Consider the following 19000-nt stretch of genomic DNA (forward strand, 5'->3'; position numbering starts at 1 on the left):
CCTGCACTTCTGTGTGTGTATAGAAAATCGTGACCATGTCAATAAGAAGGAAAAGTTTTGCTGGTGAGTGCTTATGTCTTATGTCTGTTTTGTGACTGTGGTCTGAGAATACTGGTATCTGAGATTCATGAATCATTTGTACTGCCTGTGGTTTTTTTTTAAATTTTTTAAATAATATTTTATTTTTTCCTCAGGTACATGTAAAGAAAATTTTTAACATTCATTTTTTTTAAGAATTTGAGTTCCAAATTTTCTCTCCCTCCCTTACACCCCCCAAACCAGACACTAAGCAATTTGATATAGGTTATACATATTCAATCATATAAAAGACATTGACATACTAACCATGTTGTAAAAGAATATCCAGACCCAAAGGTGGGAAAAACATGAAAAAAATACAGAAAGTGAAAATTAGTATACTTAGATCTGCATTCAGACTCCATCAGTTCTTTCTTTGGATGTGGATAGCGCTTTTCATCATGAGTCCTTTGAAACTGTCTTAGATCATTATATTCCTGAGAAGAGCTAAGTCATTCATAGTTGATCATCTACAATATTGCTATTAGTATGTACAATGTTCTCCTAGTCCTGCTCACTTCACTTTGCATGCAGTTCATATAAATCTTTTCAGGTTTTTCCAAAATCCTCCTGCTTATCATTTCTTATAGCACAGTAATATTCCATTACAGTCATATAGTGCAACTTAAGCCATTCCACAATTGATGGATATCCCTTTAATTTCCAATTATTTGCCAGTACAAAAAGAGCTGCTATGAATATTTTTGTACAGATATGTCCTTTCCCCTTTTTTTTAATCTCTTTGGGATACAGACCTAGTAGTGGCATTGCTGGATCAAAGAGTATGCACAGTTTTATAGCCCTTTGAGCATCATTTCAAATTGCTCTCCAGAATGATTCAAATCAGGCATCAGATGCTTGTAAGTTGTGTGACCCTGAGCAAGTCACATAATCTCTTTCTGCCTCAGTTCTCTCAACTGTTCAAAATGGTGACAATAATAGTACTGGCTTTCTAGGGTTATTATGTGTGTGTATGTACGTATATATACATATATACACACACACATATACGTGTGTATGTGTGTTTTATATATATATATATGTATATATGTATGTTTGTGTGTATGTATGTATTATATGCAATACATTAACGTTTTAGGCAGAAGGTTGGCATAATGGATAGAGTGCGAGCCTGGAGTCAGGAAGACTCATTTTTCTGAGTTCAAATCTGGCCTCAGACACTAGCTGTGTGACCCTGGGCAAATTACTTGACCTTATTTGCCTCTGGTTCCTCATCTGTAAAATGAGGTAGAGAATAAAATGGCAAACCATTCCAGTTATCTTTGCCAAGAAAACCCCAAATGGAATCACAAAGAGTCAGACAGGGCTGAAAAATGACTAAAGTGACCTTGATCAGCAAAATACTAAATTAAAGACTTAAGTTAGAAAAACTGTCTCCTAGAACAGTCTTGTGAATTCTAACTCGATTGCAGACTATTTCAATGTCGTTCGACAGTGTGTTGATTTCTCTTAGACATTTTCACCTGAGTCTGGATATGGAATCTATGAAAAAGGCTCCTGGGATTAAGTTGGGCAGGAACTGATATGTGGCATCTCTTCTATTGGCACCTCTGACTCTCCCTGTGTGACACCAGGCAGGTCACTTATCTCAGTTTGCTTGTCTATAAAAAGAAGAGATTGGACTAGATGGGCCCTGGATCCTGTAGTCCTGTGACTTTTGTCTCAAACTTACCCTGGTTGACACAAAGATGGAACAATAGAATCCATGATATCTTATTGTGCCATGAAAACAAGGTCAGTTAAGGTGTTATAGGAAAATCTGTGTGTGATCATTCTATACTCCATTGATCAATGATCAATATGTAAAGAATGGGAAGGGGTTACAATTATGTTAAAATGTACCTAAGTGTGGTCAGGTTAAAAAAAAAAAACAGCAACTGCCCTAACACCTACACACACACACACACACACACACACACACACACACACACACACACAGAGGCTTGATTGATTAGAGAATTCAATTCAACAAATATGTATTAAAAGACAATCGTGTTTAAAACACTGTGACACTGTGCTCAGTCCTGTGGAAAGAAGAATAAAGATGACCTGGGCCTTCCCTACCCAAAAGAACTAGCTACCTTTCTATGAGGATGAGGGACAGGGTATACATATAATGTATTCACAGAGAAGTAAATACAAAATAATTTCAGAAAGGAGAGATAAGTATGGACTGGGATGTTCGGGAAAGGTGAGCCTTCTAAGAAATCAAGGTTTCTAAGAGGTGGAGGGGACGTGTGTAATATAGGCATGGGGGTGGGAGTCAGGGGGACAACATCTTTTGCATGGAAATAGGAAATGCATGTCAAGCCTGGTGTACTGTTAATTATCTAGTTTAGCTGGAATACAAAATTATTAAGTGGAATGACATGCAGTAAGTCTGTAAATGTAGGTGGGAGTCAGATTATTTCAGGCGTTAAATGCCAAAGTGAAGAATTTATATCTTATCTTAGAGTCAGTATGAAACCATTGAAAGTTTTTGGATTGGGGAGTGAAATAGAAAGACATGTTTCCCATTGGGAACATCAATTTGGCAGCTATGAAGAGGAAGGATGAGTAAGCAAAAGATACTAGAAGCCAGAAGACCAGGTAAGAGGCTGTTATAATAGTCTGGGCAAGAGATGATGAAGGAAGGCTGTCTGAATGAAAGTGGTCCATCACTTTTTTTGTTGTTTGTTTTTTTGCTAGGCAATGGGGTTAAGTGACTTGCCCAGGGTCACACAGCTAGTAAGTGTCAAATGCTTGAGGCCAGATTTGAACTCAGGTCCTCCTGACTCCAAGGCTGGTGCTTTATCCACTGCACCCCCTAGCTGCCTCCGTCATCCACCAATTTTGATTTGGCTGCTTCTTTCCTCTAAGTAGAGTCAAAGATATTTTTATACGTAGCAAAATAGAAAAAAAACTATGCTTCTAGATTGAATGTATTACTGTTTTAACATCTAAGGTCCTTTCTAGTCCTAACAATCTATGAATCTACATGATTGAAGCTATAGCAATCCTAGACAAGGCAAATAGAAATGGTGTAAAATGCTACTACTTCTACCTCGCCTGCCTTGCTGTCTGTCCCCTGCATGTCTTCTTATAGTTTATAGGACTCTTTGATGTACATATTCCTTTGACTCTTTGATGTACACACTCCTTTGATCTGTGCACTTGTTTGGGATAGGTAAGGTAGCTATCATATGCCCCTGTGAGAGATCAGGAAACTGAAACAGAAGGAAGTAACTTGCCTGAGATCACACAATCGATCAATGGTAGCATTCTGTCCAGATGGCATCTAATTCCATTCATTCAGCCATTTTCTATTCATTACTATGCCCAAAGCATTATACTAAGTGGCTAGCTTATCTAGGGCCCATTCCATTGTACAATAAAACCATCAAACCTGCTTTGAATCTAGTAAGTATATAGCTTCAACTATTAATTTTTCTTCCCTTCAGAGCAAAAACAGTTGAGCAAGAAGGGAAAAGGAGTTGTCTGGTCCTTGCCTTCTCTGTCATTAAGCTGGAATGTGGCAGGAGGGGAGGTACAAGCAACTGTAGCATTTGGCAGAGTGGGCTAGTGCAGGTATGTGGACAGGGGTCCCTACAGGGGAGAACTTAAGACCACCACCACTGCCATGTTGCCACCATGGGACAAATCCATATTTGCCCTGAGTTAGTATGAATGGTTAAACATCCCTCTTACAGAATAGTTTTCATGTTTTGAAATTCAGTCTCAAGAATCTGTTATTGAAAGAAAACATAACCAGTGAATTTTATAAAGAAAAATTTATAATGTATTAGAAGAGGAGGCTGGGAGTAGAAAGAGAAGACTAGACCTCCCATTTCATTGGTGTTCAGAGCTTCTGCTGAGAAACTCCCTCTATCAACCAATTCAGATCAGTACCTTCCCAGCAATTTATAATCTTAGAAGAGCTATGAAAGAGGTTAACTTGAATCCAGGTCTTTCTTTCACTAAGACCAGCTTGGATCCACTATACAATGCTGTCTATTGTATTAATTTAATGTATTTTTCTCCTACTATATGTTAAAGCAATTTTTAACATTTGCGTTTTTTTTTAAGTTTTGAGTTCCAAATTCTGTCCCTCCTCTCCCTCCTCCCTGAGACAGTAAGCAATCAGATTTATGCCTATTGTATTATATTGTATGTTAGTAGAGGATAAATCTCGTTTAAAAGGCCCATTTCTGTTCCCAGAAATGGATATGCCAGAAGACTTTTGTCTGAAGAATATTTTCAGACTTAGAAATTGTCTGACTTGTCCAAAGTTTTAAAGATCTTGTCCATATTTCTTCCAACATGTGCCATGGGCAAACTGAAAGAAAAAAGGCAAAAAGAAAAAAAAAAGAAAAGTACATTCCTCCTACCAGCCTGCAGCCACTCATCTAATAAAAACAGTTACAAAACTTTCTGCTGCCCTAGGTGAACTTAGCCTAAGAGAGACTATGAGGGGTATGAGTAAAGATTAGCAAAGTACAATGGGTCTTTACTATGTAGGTGGAGGAAATAATTTAAAAAAAAAAAGTTTGAAATGACAGGGAGGAACAGTGACTCAAACTTAACCTCATTGAATAATTGTTGTCACATCTGAGCATTTCTCTGGAGAGAACACCCGTCACATTATTAGCACAGCTGCTATCCTGCAAGAGGGTAGCAGGTGCCCTGTCTGGTATCATCACTGATGACATAATGATTCTTTTGATGTGTTTAGGAGTGTAAAGATTTGATCTTTCTGGAAAAGTGTTAATTGTATGGCACTGTGTTGCCATGGAAATTTTTATGACATCAACATCGAATTAATTGGTGGAAAACCATTGTGAAAGGGTTGGACTATTTTCTGGTGAGCCTTTTTCCCCCCTCCATTCGTAAATTCTTACCTACTTAGAAATTAAACACCTGTGTAATCAATAACAACAAACAGTGTAGCCCGAGAGCCTTCGTGGTCTAAAAGAGTCAAGCTTTATGCATCTGTCTTGGAAATGTATTCATTTTACTGGTTGTGCAAACCTCATACATATGGGTATAGAAACTAGAGGTGATGAGATTTCTTGGTTGGCACTGGGGATTGATAATAGTTCTCATTTATATAGCACTCTGAAGTTTATACAGCATTATGTAACTGTTTTGAAACTTGCTATAAATACTACATGGCTAGCACATTGATTCTCCTTTGTCTTGTTTATTTTGTCTTGCTTATGGAACAGCAGTATAGAGTCAGTGATCAATGGGAGCCCTCTTCCCAATTTGTTGAAACACAAGCAAAAGTCATTTATAAACACACTCTCTTCAGAATGAAAGAATCATCAAGGCAAAAGGGACCTTGAGAACTCACCCAGTCTATCATCCTACCTCCAGGCATCACTTGTCCTACAACAAAAGAATTCTAAGTGGAAATTACCTTTCTCTACATCTAATAACCCTTTGTAATAAACATGTTTTCTTTCCTAGCCTTTATGAACCCTTTCTGTTTCAATTTTAACACTTTGTTCTTGCTCTTCAGTGAGATGTTTCATAACTCTTCATGCCATCAATTGCCCAGTCTCAGACTTAATGGTACATTCAAAAAAAGGCTTCATTATTTAAGCTGTTTTATTTTCTTTAGACCTGGTTTCTTCATCTGTGGAAAAAAAGAAACTCCAAATGTGAAAATTTCTTCCACCTATACAGATCAGTAACTCATCTGTCACTTAAAGTCTTAGAAAGTTTCTGGTGCAAATTCTTTTTATGAAACCAGGAAGAACCAAAACAAAGAAAGAAAATTATAAGCCAATTTCCTTAATGAATATAGATGCAAGAATTTTAAATAAAATATTAGCAAAGAGATTACAGCAACTTATCTCAAGGATAAAACACCATGACCAGGTAGAATTTATGCCAGGAATGCAGGGCTGGTTCAACATTAGGAAAATTATCAGTATAATTGACCGTGTCAACAACAAAACTAAGAAAAATCATATGATTGTCTCAATAGATGAAGAAAAAGCACTTGACAAAATACAAAACCCATTCCTATTAAAATGGAGAGCATAGGAGTAAATGGAGTCTTCCTTAAAATGATAGGTAGCATCTATCTAAAACCATCAGCAAGCATTATATGTAATGGAGATAAACTAGAAATAAAATTGGGGCTGAAACAAGGATGTCTATTATCACCACTGTTATTCAATATTGTACTAGAAATGTTAGCTTAAGCAATAAAAGAAGAAAAAGAAATTGAAGGAATTAGAATAGGCAAAGAAGAAACAAAGCTATCACTCTTTGCAGATGATATGATGGTATACTTAGAAAATCCTAGAGAATCAAGTAAGAAAATACTTGAAATTATAAACAAATTTAGCAAAGTTGCAGGATATAAAATAAACCCACATAAATCATTGGCATTTCTATATATTAATTACAAAACCCAACAGCAAGAGATAGAAAGAGAAATTCCATTTAAAGTTACTGTAGACATTATAAAATATTTGGGAGTCTACCTACCAAAACAAACCCAGGAACTATATGAACATAATTACAAATTTCCACAAAAACAAAGTCAGATCTAAATACTTGGAAAAATATCAGTTGCTCATGGTAGGCTGAGCTAATATAGTAAAAATGACAATTCTACCTAAATTAAATTACTTATTCAGTGCCATACCAATCAAACTACCAAAAAATTGTTTTATAGAGCCAGAAAAAAACAATAACAAAATTCATCTGGAAGAACAAAAGGTCCAGAATATCCAATTAATGAAAAGAAATGCAAGAGAAAGTGGCCTAGCTGTATCAGATCTTAAATTGTATTATAAAGGAGCAATCATCAAAACTACTTGGTACTGACTAAGAAATAGTGGTGGATCAATAGAACAGGTTAGGTATACAAGACACAATAGTCAATGACTATAGCAGTCTACTATTTGATAAATCCAAAGACTCCAACTTGTGGGATAAAAACTCACTATTTAACAAAAACTGCTGGGAAAACTGAAAAATAGTTTGGCAGAAACTAGGCATAGACCAACATCTTACACTGTATACCAAGATCAAGTCAAAATGGGTCTATGATTTAGATATAAAGGCTGATACTATAAGCAAAATAGGTGATTTTGATTACATTAAATTGAAAAGTTTTTGCACAAACAGAGCCAATGCAATCAAGATTAAAAGGGAAGCAGAAAGCTGGGAAACAATTTTTACAACCAGTGTTTCTAATAAAGGCCTCATTTCTAAAATACAGAGAGAACTGAGTGAATTTATAAGAATACAAATTATTCCCCAGTGGATTAATGATCAAAGGATATGAACAAGCAGTTTTCAGAGGAAGAAATTAAACCTATCTATATTCATGACAATATGATCTAAATCACTATTGATTAGAGAAATATGAATCAAAACAACCCTGAAGTACCACATTACACCTATCAGATTGGCTAACATGACAAAACAGGAAAATGATAAATGTTGGAGAAGATGTGGGAAAATTGGAATACTAATGCATTATTGGTGGAGTTGTGAACTGATCCAACCATTCTGGAGAGCAATTTGGAGCTATTCCCAAAGGGCTATAAAAATGTGCATGCCCTTTGACCCAGCAATACCACTTCTAGGTCTGTATCCCAAAAAGATCATAAAAACAAGAAAAGGACCCACATGTACAAAAATATTTATAGCAGCTCTTTTTGTGGTGTCAAAGAATTGGAAATTGAGGGGATGTCTATCAATTGGGGAATGGCTGAACAAGTTATGATATATGAATGTAGTGGAATACTATTGTGCTATAAGAAATGATGAGCAGGTGGACTGCAGAAGAACCTGGAAAAACTTATATGAACTGATGCAGAGTGAAATGAGTAGAACCAGAACATTGTACATAGTAACAGCCACATTGTGTGATGTCTGACTTTGATAGACTTAGCTCTTCTCAGCAATGCAAGAATCTAAGATAACTCCAAAAGACTCACAATGGAAAATGCTATACACATCCAAAGAAAAACTTTGGAGTCTGGATGCAGATTGAAGCATATTACTTTTTCTCTTTTTCTTTTGTTGTTTTCTTTTGTTTCTTCTTTCTTGACTAATGTGAAAATATGCTTAATATGAATGTATAAGTAGAGCCTATATCAGAATGCATGCTATCTTGGGGAGGGGGAAGGAGGAAGGGGAAAAATTGAAACTCAAAGTCTTATGAAAGTGAATGTTGAAAACTAAAAATAAATTCCAAAAAAAGAAAAGAAAAGAAAAGAAAGTTCCTGGGGCAATGAAAGGTTAAATGACTTGTTCACAGTCACACTTGAATATAGATCATCCAGATTCTAAGGCTGACCCAATGAGATTATTACATAACAATTTTCTCAATCATCCAAAGAGTATATCCTTTGGGATAATATTAATTATGATGATGATGAATTACATCAACTAGCATTTCTATAGCACTTCAAAACTTGCAAAATGCTTTTATCCTTACAAAAACCTGGAAAGTAGATGTTATTATTATCCCCATTTTATAGATGAAGAAATAGGCACAAAGAGTTTAATTGAGTTGTCCAGGGCTACACGGCTCATAAGTATCTGAGGCTGGATTCCAACTTGGAGCCCCTTAATGCCAAGTCTAGCACTGAATGCAATATACCATCTCAACTGCCTCAGAACTTTCTCAGAAGAAAGTGATTGAATCTGAAATCTTTGCTAATACAGTCCTAGTCCTGCCAGAGAAACCAATTCACAAGTAGTACCAATTCTTCCCTCAATTTGTATCATGCCAATTAAATTTTCTCTTTTTAAAATTTTTATTGATGCTTCATTCATTTTCTGATATACCTTTCCAATGTCCCAACCCTATTTTGTCACAAACAGGTAAGCAAAAACAGAGAGGAAGCCTGATAGCATATGGAAACATTCAGGACCCACATTCCATCATTCATTACCAAAAAGAAAGAGATATGTTTCATTACCAATTCTGTGGAACCAGTATTGAAAATTATATTTAATCTGAGTACAGCTGCCTTTTAGTTTCTTCATTCACATATGTGAACTCTGTATTTTTTATCTTTGCATCAGTTCATACATGTTTTAACATTTTTCTCTGAATTCTTCATATTCATGTTTTCTTATGGCTCAGTGGTTTAAAAAAATGACAGTCCCTGCCCTCAAGGAGTTTACAATCTAATGAGAGAAGACAATAGATAAAAGAAAACTGAAAGGGGAGGGAGGGAGAAGGAGGTATCTGGCATAATGCATTCTAGTCCAAGGAGAGTAGCTGATAGGAAATGGAGAGTTAGAGAGTCTATGAGGTTAGATGGAGGGTTTGGGAAGAGTTCTTTGCTCCACCCTCCAGCCCTAAAACCTGAGAGTACAGAAGAAGCCTGAGTACCATATCAAAGGTGATAAAATCTCCCAGGATGATGAGTTTCCTTGTGAAGAGATTTCCTAGGAATATGATACTCCAATTCAAGGAGGGTAACTAGTGGGAAATTAATAAATAATTCTCTATATAACTTGAATATCAGATTTATTGCAGATATTAAATGTAAAATTTTCTCATTTGACAGTTTTTCTTCTAATTGCATTGATTTTGTTCATTCCAAAGCCTTTTAATTTTTACCATCAAAGTTGTTTATTTTGGGTTTTTTGTTCCTTTTTATGCCTCATTTGGTTATGAATTCTTACCTTAACCATAGTTCTGAAAGCTTATGGCTTTTATCTATTCCCTCCTGGTTATTTTATGATGTGATCTTTTATATTTAGATTGCTTGTCCACCTGTAAAGTACTGCAGTATATAGTGTGAGATGCTGATATAAAACTTTTTTTTCTTTAAACCCTTTTGCAGCTTTCCCAGGAGTGCTTAAGAGACCTTCCTTTAATGCTTTATATTTTTGAGTTTATTGAACACTGAATTACTTTGTTTACTTCTGAATCTTGTTTGTCTAGTTTGTTCTACTAATCTACACTGGTATTTTTAATCAGCAACAAATAATTTTTTATTATTATTACTTTATGATAGTTTGAGATGTGGTAGTACTAGCCTTCCTCCATTCCTTCTTTTTCCCTTTTTATTTCCCTAGAGATTGTGAATCAAAGATTCTTAACTTGTGGTCAATGAACATGTTTTAAATATCTTGATCACTGTATTTTGATATGATTGACTTCCTTTGTACTCCTAAATATTTTATTTTATTCTTTTAAAAATATTTTTCTGAGAAAGGTCCATAGGCTTCATTAGATTGCCAAAGGGTTCTACAACACAAAAAAGGTTAGCCACCTCATTCTCATGTCTAGAATGTTTCTTCAAATAATGTTATCTAGTTCTATAAGGTAGATGGACTTTAAAACAAAAAGAAATCCAATTCTGTAACACCTCCCTTGGTAGTAATTTAGTATAACACAAAATTAGTAAATTGATTTAAAGACAACCATCTTTTTTATTTTATTGACAGTGTCCAACCATGAACAATAAATGTCTCTTTAGTTATTTAAGTTGAGTTTTTTGTTTTTGGAATTGTATTGCTATGTGTCTTAATTGCTTCTTGCTAGGTTGGCCTTCAGATATTTTGCATGTTTGTAGCTATTCTGAATGAAATATCTCTCATTAACTTCTGATGTTCCTTAGTAATATACATAAATGCTGGGTGCTTTTTTTTTGTAGATGTCATATATCCCTCTACTTTATTGAAATTGTCACTTAGGTCACTTAGTTTCTTAGCTAATTGTTGTTTTTAAGTGAAAGATCTTAACAACTGTGACTGAGGATCATCTTAGTGCTTCTTTGCTGATATTTTCCCCCCTCAAAGTCTCTCTTTTTGTTGCTAAAGCTAGTATTTATAGTAGCATGTCAAATAACAGTGGAGAAGGGGAACTTATTTGTTTTATCCCTAAACTTAATTGAAAAAAGTTCTCATTTGACAAAGGGCCTCTCTATGCCTATGCTTATTAGAGTTTTTAGTGTAAATGAACATTGGATTTATGCATCTGTTGATATAATAATGCTTTTTATAATTAATTATGCTAACTGTTTTTAACACTGAATAATTTTTGTACCCCTAATATACACCTTATTCACAATGAAATTTGGGATCATGAGCAAACAGTGGAAAAAAAAACTCAGACTATAGAATCTTACTTTGGTGACAAAGAAGATCAAAACATACAACCAGAAGAAGACAACAAAGTCAAAGCTCCTACATCTAAAACCACTAAGAAAAATATGAATTGGAGGCAGCTAGGTGGCACAGTAGATACAGCTCCAGCCTTGGAGTCAGAAGGACCTGAGTTCAAGTCTGGCCTCAGACACTTGACACTTACGAGTTGTGTAACCCTGGGCAAGTCACTTAATCCCAATTGCCTCACCAAAAAGCAAAAAAAACAAAAAAAAAAAAAACAACAAAAAAAAAAACAACATATATATTGATTTCAGGCCATAGAAGAGCTCAAAAAGGATTTTGAAAAGCAAGTAAGAGAAGTAAAGGAAAAGTAGGGAAAAGAAATGGTAGCGATGCAAGAAAATCATGAAAAACAAGTCAACACTTGCTTTTGGAGACCCAAAAAAATACCAAAGAAAATAACACCTTAAAAAATAAACTAACCCAAATGACAAAAGAGGTCCAAAAAGCCAATGAAGAGAAAAATGTTTTAAAAAGCAGACCTGGCCAAATGGAAAAGGAAGTCCAAAAGCTCATTGAAGAAAATAATTCTTTACAAATTAGACTGAAGCAAATGGAAGCTAATGACTTTAAAAGAAATCAAGAAATTATAAAACAAAACCAAAAGAATGAAAAAATAGAAGACAATGTGAAATATCTTGTTGGAAAAACAACTGACCTGGAAAATAGATCCAGGAGAGATAATTTAAAAATTATTTGACTATCTGAAAGCCATAATCAAAAAAAAAAAAGACCCTAGACATCATCTTTTAAGAAATTGTCAAGGAAAACTGTCCTGATATTCTAGAACCAGATGGTAAAATAGAATTTGAAAGAATCTATCAATCACCTCCTGAAAGAGGTCCCAAAAGAAAAACTCCCAGGAATATTGTGGCCAAATTCCAGAGACCCCAGGTCAAGGGAAAAAAATATTACAAGCAGCCAGAAAGAAACAATTCAAGTATTGTGGAAACACAATCAGGATAACACAAGATTTAGCAGCTTATACATTAAGGGATCACAGGGCTTGGAACATGATATTCCAGAGGTCAAAGGAGCTAGGATTAAAACCAAGAATCACCTACCCAGCAAAACTGAGTATAATCCTTCAGGGGAAAAATTGACATTCAGTGAGATAGAGGACTTTCAAGCATTCTTGATGAAAAGACCAGAGCTGAATAGAAAATTTGGCTTTCAAATACGAGACTCAAGAGAAGCATGAAAAGGTAAACAGGAAAGAGAAATCATAAGGGACTTAATAAAGTTGAACTGTTTACATTCCTACATGGAAAGATGGTATTTGTAACTCATGAGACCTTTCTCAGTATTAGGGTAGTTGGAGGGAATATATATAGACAGAGGGCAGAGGGTGAGTTGAATATGAAGGGATGGTATCTAAAAAAATAAAATTAAGGGGTGAGAGAGTGTTGTACTGGGAGAAGGAGAAAGAGAGAGGTAGAATGTGGTAAATTATCTCACATGAAAGAGACAAGAAAAAACTTTTACAGTGGAGGGGAAGAGAGGGGAGGTGAGAGAGAATGAGTGAATCTTACTGTCATCAGAACTGGCTCAAAGATAACACACATACTCAATTGGGCATGTAAATCTCTTACCCAACAGGAAAATAGGGGGAAAAGGGATAAGAAAGGAGGAGATAATAGAAGGGAGGGCAGATTGGGGAAGGAGATGATCAGAAGCAAACACTTTTGAGGAGGGACAGAGTCAAAAGAGAGACTAGAATAAATGAGGGGTGGGAGAGGATGGAGGGAACTATAAGTAGTCTTTCACAACATGACTATTATAGAAGTGTTTTGCATGACTACACATGTATAACCTATATAGAATTGCTTGCCTTCTCAATGAGGGTGGGGAGGGAGGAGGAAGGGAGAGAATTTGAAACTCAAAGTTTTAAAAAATGAATGTTAAAAATTGTTTTTACATGCAACTGGGAAATAAGATATATAGGCAATGGGGTATAGAAAATAAGAGGGAAAAGGGATAAGAGAAGTGGGGGGTGATAGAAGGGAGAGAAGATTGAGGAAGGAGTATTCAGAATGCACACCGTTTTGGGGTGGAAGGAAGGGAGAGATGGGGAGGAAATTTGGAACTCAAAATCTTATGGAAGTTAATGTTGAAAACTAAAAATATATTAATTAATTTTAAAAAATAAATAATAATTCTTCAAAAAACTTTTTATCTCAACACCGCTTTGTACTCTTCAATATTTTCTGTATATGAAATTAAAATGGAAAAATGTTTAAATATTAATTCATTTAAAATAGCGATAATAAAGTCATTACATGTTAACATAACATCTTTACAAAAATAACCATATTTTTAAAAACAAAAAAATTAATGAGAATGATATTGTTCTATATTTTTGCAAATCTCTTTAATGTCTAACTTATTAGAAGACAGATGGATTCTCATATCTGCTTCTGTATTCAGTATGTTGTGGTACTTTTTTTTTTTACTGAAGTATATGAAGAAAAACCTGTCTCAAACAAATATGGAGTATTCTAAAAAGCAAATAATTTCTTAGTATTACTATGAAAACAGTTTTGGCCTCTTGGGTCACACTTTGAGAACAGCTGCTCTAGGATCTTGTCTCCCATTGATGAGCTTTGCATCAACAAAATCCTTTTGTCCCTCATGCAAGGAGGGACAGAGAAAAAGAAGAAACAAGACGGGAGACAAAATCATTATTATCCTCTGTAAGGGTGATCAAAGATCTCTCTCATTCATCCCTATCCCATATTGCCTTCTTTTTGGGGAGGTGGGCAGGGATGAGGAGAATCATCCTAGAAACCTTATCTTCAGAAATTTTTATTCATGGAGAAAGTAGTTTGATATGATAGAAGGAACCTTAGATTTAGAGTTATAGGACTGGTGGATTTTGGGACCTTCCATTCACCTACTCATTCTGAGGCCTGCTGTAATTTTTCCCCTGTCTACCCACCCTCTGCTGTGTAATTCCCTCCCATTCACAAAGGAAGTCTTCTCAAATACTGCCTATCATCTTCCATCACAACTTACTACTAGGTCTTCTCCAAAGGATGTACCATGCTGTTGTGCTCTTCCATGAATGGGACCTAATTCCTCATGCTCCCAAAATCCTGAAAAAAGGTTTAAAAAAAAGACTGACCTTGCTTTTCCTGAACTTGAACTAAGATTAGGCAGGATTGTGACTCAGTATCCTACACCTCTTTCTTCCATCCCTTCATCTTGCTCTAAATATCATTCTTACTAATTTTCCTCTCAAAATATAGATTTACCTGAAGAGGAAATCTGAATTGTAATCCATGAGTTATTAGATCAGATTCTACCCTTTTCTTTCCTTGAATTCTTTTGACCAGTTTTGAAATTGGCTCATAGATGCTCTCTATTATTTGAATGGTCCCAAAAGAATGTAAGAGCAAATTTAAAAAAAAAAAAGACACCTTTCTCTAGTAGGATGAAAGTTTTTATTTTATTGTTTTATCTTTTCTAATTAACTGCACTTGTTTACATTTCTTATATTTGTTCTGAGTTTGCCCATCAAATCCTTGCTTACCTAAAATTTAATATGAAGGAATATCTCAATGTTTTTCCTGTTGTTGTAGATCCACTTTTTTTTAATTGATGCATGTTTAATTTAGTAAAGCTTTGAAGAATACATTATTTGGGAGAAGAAAAAGTAAAAGTCAATTTGTTATTCTGAATATTGCATTTCAATCTCTTTTGATTTTTTTTAAGTGACTGAGTAGGTTGACAAGATTCTAACCAAGTTTTCTTGTTATATCCAACTTGGCTGTCTGAAATATTTCTTTGAAATTGAGATTATGGTGTTTCTTGGTATATTTAATTTGGGATTTCTGTTTGCCAGTATCCTGTGAATTCTATTGAGCTATATTTTTCCTTCACGTTTCAATGCTTCTGAGCAGTTTTTCTGTATGATTTCCTGAAGTAAAGTATTTAGGCTTTGTGTTTTATCATGCAGGGGTGGGTGGGGTTGTTTTTTTTTTGTTTGTTTTGTTTTGTTTTGGTTTGTTTTGGTTTTGGTTTTGGTTTTTGTTGTTTTTCTTTTTACTGGAAGACCTATAATTCTTATATTTTATTTTCAGATTCTATCTTCATGTCCATGTCCACTTTCTTCGGCTTATAGATTTTCATTCTTTCAAGCCTGTTGCCATTTGATTTTGGTCAATCTTTTTATCCACTTCTGAATTTCTGAGTGTCAAATCTACTCTTCTTGGTTTCAAATAATATACTATTTTGGAATTTTCTTCACTTATTTTAAATTCTCTACTCTCTTTTTAAAATTGATTTCTTCTTGAAAAGCTCCAATTTCCATCCCTTTTAAAAAATGATTTTATTGCTTATCTGAACTATTTTGGAATTTTTAACATTTGCTACCAATATCATTTCCTAGGATTCTATAAAGAGTCCCTTTTTCCCTTCCATCAAATATTTCCTTTCCTCTGAAATATTTGTGCACTGTATTAGCTTACTTTCTCACTTGTTTCCTGATTTTCCCCACCCCTTTTTTTTAATCAGTCTGTTTATTTATCTGTAATGAGTTCTTTCTCTTTTTTTCTGCTCATTAGTATGCCTTTACTTTAGTTGTCACATTGCTTAAATGACTGGAGGCTGGGCTTAACAATTATAAATTATTCATCTAATTCAGAGGTGGGGAACCTATGGCCTTGAGGCCACATGTGGCTCTCTAGGTCCTCAAGTGAGGCCCTTTGACTGAATCCAAACTTCCCCTAAAAAAGGATCTATGCTGTGAAGTTTGGATTCACTCAAAGGGCTGTACTTGAGGACCTAGAGGGCTACATGTGTCCTCAAGGCTGCAGCTTCCCCACCCCTGATTAAAAGTTCCCTCCTTTTCTCTTTTTGTAAGCATTGCTGTTTTTCTTTTTCATTGGTTTGTTTGGTATCCTTTTAGCTGTTTTAACAATGAGCCTCTTTCTTGTTTTCTTTTCTTACAGGATTTAATTTGTGTGGAGTTATATACCTTTTCTCCTTTCTTGTTGTTTTTCATTACTCTTTTTGACTTTTTATTTTTTTTGACTGTTTGTTATTTTGAAAGGGGGCATTAGGGGTATGGATGCCATGAGGAAGGAGAATAAGGACCAAACATAACTTGTCACTCATTTGGCTTGCTGGAAGACTCTTATGATTGGATTTTCATCAAAGTTCCAGATATTCATAGAATCACAAGAATGACCTTAGAGATCATCTTGGAAATGATTATTTAGCAAATAAGGATTTGAGGTCCAGAGAAATGAAGTGGATTGCTTATGGACACCAAGGTAGTCAATAGAAGAGCTGACATTTTAACCTATGTCTCTATCCTCTGTCTCTAAACCAAATGCTGTGCCTACTCTGTGGTTAGTGAAAAATGTAATACCCTCTATGATAGAAGAAAGTGAATTAATGGAGTGGTTCAATGCAAGGGATCTTTTAGGTCATCTAATTCTCATCAGCAATAAAGAAATGACTATTAAGAATTATTCTTGTTAATATTTGATACATGATGGACCCATAGTTTTATCTATGTAGTTTTCCCCCTGTATTGCCACAGATTGCAACACTTCTCCAATGTCTCATTCTGTGTAACTTTTATATCGTCCCATAAATCCTCCACAGATTTGATTCTGGTTGCCTTTTTCTGGTTCTTTTGTTATCTTTTAAATGCTAGAAAGAACAGAATCTACAATCCCTTAAGGGCCCAAGCTGTGTCAGGTGACTATATATTTTTTTAATCCATAAGGCAAAGAAAATAGAGTTGGTAGGATTAAAATATTTTTTTCAAAGTAGAAATCTATGTGTATCTATGTATATAATATGTGTTTATTTATATGTACATGTGTATATATCTATCTATATCAATATGTATGTGTGTATACATGCATATATATGTATGTATATATACATATATATGTATATAAATTATTTCCCCTGGTGCTTCTAATGTAAAATAAACAACTGTTTACAAATTTACTTCTAAAGCAGTCTCAAGTCAGAAAAATAGAAATGTAGAATGACTTTGATGTGCAAAATGGGTATTAAGAAAAACCCAACTTTGATATTGCAAGCCTTTGTTTTGAGTGAGGACACAACTACACTGTTTGATACATAGATGCTTAATGAACGCTTATTGACTATTGACAGATGCTAATAGTTTGTGAAGTGGGATTTAATGTTACTTAGAGTGTATTTTTGCTTGTAAATAAATTTTTGTCTGTACATAAAAAAAAAAAATCAGCTAGATCTTAGCTGGTTGGTAAATAATGACTAGTTTGTCCCAAAGTTGCAGTGGCCTAGTAATAGATCACCCTTCCACAAGTCACCCCTCTCCCTAATCCACCTCCACACAGCTACCAATAAGCAGGCTTCCTTAAACTTCATCATCCCAAATCTGGGGCGGTCTCATTTTGCGCCAGTGCTTATTTTTGTCACACAAAAGCTCTTCATTCGAGATAGATCATTCCTAAATCTATGCTTAGGAAGTTCTCAGGTGAATCATCTTAAGATAGGTCAGCACTATACTATGGACAAGCTGAGCTTTGCCTGGGGGCTGTAACAGCAGCTGTTCATTCTGGAAATCCTTTAGAGAAGGATTTCTTTCTTTCTTTTATTTTATTTATTTATTTTTTTATGCTATTGACCCCTCTGGAAGTTTAGTGAAGTCTGGGTTTCTCAGAATAATGAAACTAATTGCACTGAAATGAAATTATCTATCTATCTATCTATCTGTGTGTGTGTGTGTGTGTCTGTGTGTGTGTGTGTGTGTGTGTGTGTCTGTGTGTGTGTGTGTGTCACAGACCCCAGGTTAAAAATTCCTGCTTTAAAAGTTGGATTTCATAGTTGCTATAAAAAGAAATCTCTCAGAATTGTTAAAAAAAAAAATCTACCTCTGTATTTATGTTTCATTTGTGCAGTCATCAATAAAAGCTAGAATTTGGGGCAACAACCTTATGCATAGTAAGCACTTTATAAATATTTGTTGAATTATTAGATAAATAATTAAAATACATGTCTTGGAATCATTTCTTTCCCAATAAATTTCTCCTTGGAAACTAACATAGGAATTAAGTAACTATTTACAAGATTAAAAAAGAAATGACATGGCAATATACTTTAACAAAATAGCTGCCATCATGCACTAACATCTACAATCCTTTGCCGACAGTAGTCCCTAATGCAATCTGGGTTTGCTAGGTTAACATTTATCTACTTGCTGGGTTTTGTGCCTCCCCCACCGCTGTTGCCAGAAGTGCTTTCTCCAGCTGCCTGCCTGCTGTGCCTGTAATTAGATGCTTCCCTTATCATTTTCATTAGAATGCTCTCTCTTCCCTATTTTAAGTAGGAGCATATATTCTGCTTTTCCTCCCTGTTTCCAACTCAGCTCAACTTGAAATTAGTAGCAGAGAGAGAACTGAATTCAGAAGCAAAAGTCTTCTGCTGGAGTTGTTCCCCATTTGATGGGCAAGTCATTTAACCTTTTCACTTCTTCAGACTTTATTTTCCTCGCCTATAAAAGGAGAATAATAGAACTAGCGCTACTAACCTTACAAGGTTATTTTTAAAGAAATGTGTACATTTCATACAGACCAGACTGTTCTTCTCTTTGTCAAAATAACTTTTTTGCGACTGCCGTGAAATTTATTATAATGACTGTCACAGTGGATCAATGGATGAACCTGCAGTCAGGAAGGCCCAAGTTCAAATCCTGCCTTAGATACTAAGTGTGATCCTAGGCAAATTGCTTAACCTTTGTCAGCCTCAGTTTCCT

The 19000-nt window shown here is 35.0% G+C and overlaps 1 protein-coding gene across 3 annotated transcripts in view; it reads left to right on the forward strand.

Annotated features, from left to right (window-relative positions):
• ZNF385B (zinc finger protein 385B) overlaps nucleotides 1-19000 on the forward strand; it is a 491057-nt gene that overhangs the window by 232555 nt on the left and 239502 nt on the right. The gene's annotated exons all lie outside the window — the stretch shown is intronic.

Source organism: Vombatus ursinus, unplaced genomic scaffold (genome assembly GCF_900497805.2).
Source record: "Vombatus ursinus unplaced genomic scaffold, bare-nosed wombat genome assembly UNPS02014779.1, whole genome shotgun sequence".
Lineage (NCBI taxonomy): Eukaryota > Metazoa > Chordata > Mammalia > Diprotodontia > Vombatidae > Vombatus > Vombatus ursinus.